At 37.9% G+C, this 3,275-nt stretch overlaps 1 long non-coding RNA gene across 4 annotated transcripts; it reads right to left on the bottom strand.

Annotated features, from left to right (window-relative positions):
- Positions 1–1,573: 1,573 nt before the first annotated feature.
- LOC148679522 (uncharacterized) lies at positions 1,574–2,684 on the bottom strand. 4 transcript variants are annotated; one of them, XR_015945622.1, is made up of 3 exons: positions 2,343–2,684; positions 2,202–2,270; positions 1,574–1,915 (listed from the first exon to the last, which is right to left on the bottom strand). It is a non-coding gene; the product is annotated as an uncharacterized LOC148679522 (long non-coding RNA). The 4 variants fall into 4 exon arrangements; XR_015945624.1 differs by having other exon boundaries at positions 1,574–2,073; XR_015945621.1 differs by having other exon boundaries at positions 2,202–2,684.
- Between the last annotated feature and the right edge of the window lie 591 nt (positions 2,685–3,275).

Consider the following 3,275-nt stretch of genomic DNA (forward strand, 5'->3'; position numbering starts at 1 on the left):
GTTTTGTATGGAACACACCAAGCTAAATGTCAAAGAACTAGCAATGATGGAAACGATGATGGAAATCTGTCTAATCAAGTCTGGACCAAAATGCTGTATGTGAACACACAAAGTAGACCAAAACAAGAATGTACAGCAGGGCTATTTAATTAGTTTTCATGGGGGCCAGTTCATGAAAAGCATTCCAAATGAGGGGCTGGAGGTACATGACTGATGAGAAGTGATGACAACAGCAATACAAGAACCCAAATGCTGTATTTTTGCTCCTTAAGACATCCACATTGCCTTTTTCCACATTAAAACGTGAATGTTGTATTTCGAACCTACATACTGCATTATGCAGTGTGGCCTTTTTTATAAACACTTAAATGTTGTATTTTGAAGCACAACAAAATTAGTGTATTACTCAAGTAGGCTTTTACATTCAAATGTTAAATTTTAAACTGAAAAACAATTAGAAATGCAACACTTAGATTGTGGTTGTACGATTATAGTTTAAAGAATGATCATGGTTACACAGTAATGCATTTATTAAATTCAAATCTACTAGTTTAGAAAAATCACAAGACAACTGCTTCTATTTTAAAAAGTGTTGTTTTTGCGGCTGTCACGGTCACACAATGAGGACGAGGATGGTTCTCTCTTTTCATCAATTTATTCAAACACATAGGGAATTGTTCAACAGGAGAAGCAGGTAAGTGATATTCTTGGATGGAGAGCAGACTAGTATGTTGTTTGCAATGTAAACAAGGATCATCTTCATTCAACCATCAGTGTATAAAGTCATTTCCCTTAATCACAGCCTGTGCATCCACAGGACAGGAGAAAAATCCATAGGTGAACGGAAAACATCTACAGAAAAAGGTGATCCAGGGAGGAGGTGAGGTGAATCAATGGACTTCAATTCCAGCCGTTGTATGGCTAGAAACGGGGAGTCTTTATAGGGGTTGGAGATTGCTGGTTCAGGTGTGTCTCATTAGAACTCGAGTGTGATGAGAGGTGGCTGGTGAAGGAGAACGATGGTTGGAGCTGAGGGAACGAGTTGGTGAGGGGATGTGACAGCTGCTAAATAACCAATTACAGCACAGAATATTAATATTATAATATTAAAAAAATAATAATTTTGCAATAAAATAAATGACAGGACAAGAATAAGAATAAAAAAGTGCTGTACGGTGGCACAGTGGGTAGCACGTTCGCCTCACAGCAAGATGGTAGCTGGTTTGAGCCTCGGCTAGATCAGTTAGCATTTCTTTGTGGAGTTTGCATGTTCTCCCCATGTTTGCGTGGGTTTCCTCTGGGTGCTCTAGTTTCCCACACAAGTCCAAAAACATGTGGTATAGGTGAATTGGGTAAGCTAAAATTGAAGTGGACTTGAATTTTTTTATATGCTTAAAGTCATCTGAATGTATATTAATTAGTTTTTCTGACAATATCTAAAAAAGATATACTTCTTCATGAGATAGAGCTGATTAATCCATGTCATTTGCAATCATTGAAGAAATGCATTTGTGACCAGATGACTTTTGTCAGTGTTAATGATTTAGCAGAGGGTAAATGAAGTGACTTACAATTAGGAGGACAATTATATTTTATTCCACAAGTTGTAATATACAAATTGTCTCCATCTTTATTGCAAATAAGGAGGAAAAAAAAGTAAATAAACTAAATAAAAGAAAAGAAAAAACAAACCACTAATGGCCACCGGTTACCCAGAAAGTGAGGACAGATGAGGTACCCAAGCAGCAGTGTTTTCACCACACTCAGCTCACAGCAATCACACTGCAACCTAAAAAACACAAAAATCAACAGTGACCAAATCACCACACAATCCCAACCACCTTTTCTCCACCGCCATCCACACAGTGCAGGGAACCCAGTGGCCACTGATGGTAAAGCAAATCCAAAACAGAACCTACAAAAGAACGAAAAGTTTAACAAAGGAAAATACAAATTGTTTTCAACCTAGCAACATAATAAACAACCCAAATTAGCATACAACAAAAGTCAACAACAAAGACTCAATAACAAAAATATTATTGTAAGTCTAAAGTAAACGGCAACCGTGCATCCCTAAAAAGGGGAAACACAGTTTATTACAACACAGAAACTCAGAATATAAAGAAATCAAACACAATAAAACATCCTATAAATAAAACATGCATTAAAAGATAAAAACCCTTCTTTGTTTTAAACAATACCTCTAAGATCCTTAATTTCCCATGCTGACACTCAGGCAACAATCAGCAAACAATGATCCCGTAATAGCACTAGAAATAAAAAGGATAATATCATTAAAACACAACACTAAAAACGGTTTATTAAAATTATAAAACAACTACCTCTTTAAATAAGTTCGCTATGAAGATCTGGCAGCATTAAATGTTGTTTGCTCATCAGCTACCCCTCACGTGAAGTGTGGACTCTATAAATGTCAGTTTATGCATGCGTTAAAAAAAGGAAACTCCGCGAGAAAGAGAGAGAGACCGCACATCACACAAATAAACTTACTACCTACCGGCTTTTACGTGCCGCGACCAGAATGCAACAACGACAGCAAAATGGCAAACAAACTTTGACTCACTTATATAGCGCTGAGCAATCTACAACCTGTTGTTAATTTACGCCGCAATCAGGAAATAAAGTGTCCGCACATAAACAACAACACTTCCTTGCATGGCGCTAAGCCTGCTGGGACTTGTAATGCCCAGACATGGTCTCATTACACATTGAAATAACAACTAGATTCTTTGGCTTCCCTCTTGACCTGTGTCGTTTGCTTGGTTTTGTCACTAAGATTCGAATATGCACAGCCAATCAGAGTGCTTTCTTTCACAGATAACTTATGCCAATTCTATAACCCTTTGAAAGTGAACAGACGAGTGGCGATGTGTGGACTACACCAACAAACATGTCTGACACACACTCACCGACAGCTCGACATTGCCCAGTTGCTGACTATCAGCTCGAAGTGTAGCCTTAACACTAGGGTCTCTTTTAATATCAAACAAATTCACAGAATCCAGTTAACAGTTCTTCAGGCCCAAACATCTGAACGACCAGAGTCAGACAATGTAAGAAAACATATAACCTGCCAATGTAAATCATGAGAAATTTAAGGGTGTTTTTACACCTACCTTATTTAGATAGCTTGAATCGCACTAGAGTTCATTTTCCCTCTTGGTGTGGTTCATTTGGGCAGGCGTGAATGTAGCAATTCGCACTCGAGTGTGCACCAAAAGCAAAATTTTGAGTCAGCAGGTTGTTTATATGGG

This window comes from Danio rerio, chromosome 20 (genome assembly GCF_052040795.2).
Source record: "Danio rerio strain M-AB ecotype USA chromosome 20, GRCz13ab, whole genome shotgun sequence".
Classification (NCBI taxonomy): Eukaryota; Metazoa; Chordata; class Actinopteri; order Cypriniformes; family Danionidae; genus Danio; species Danio rerio.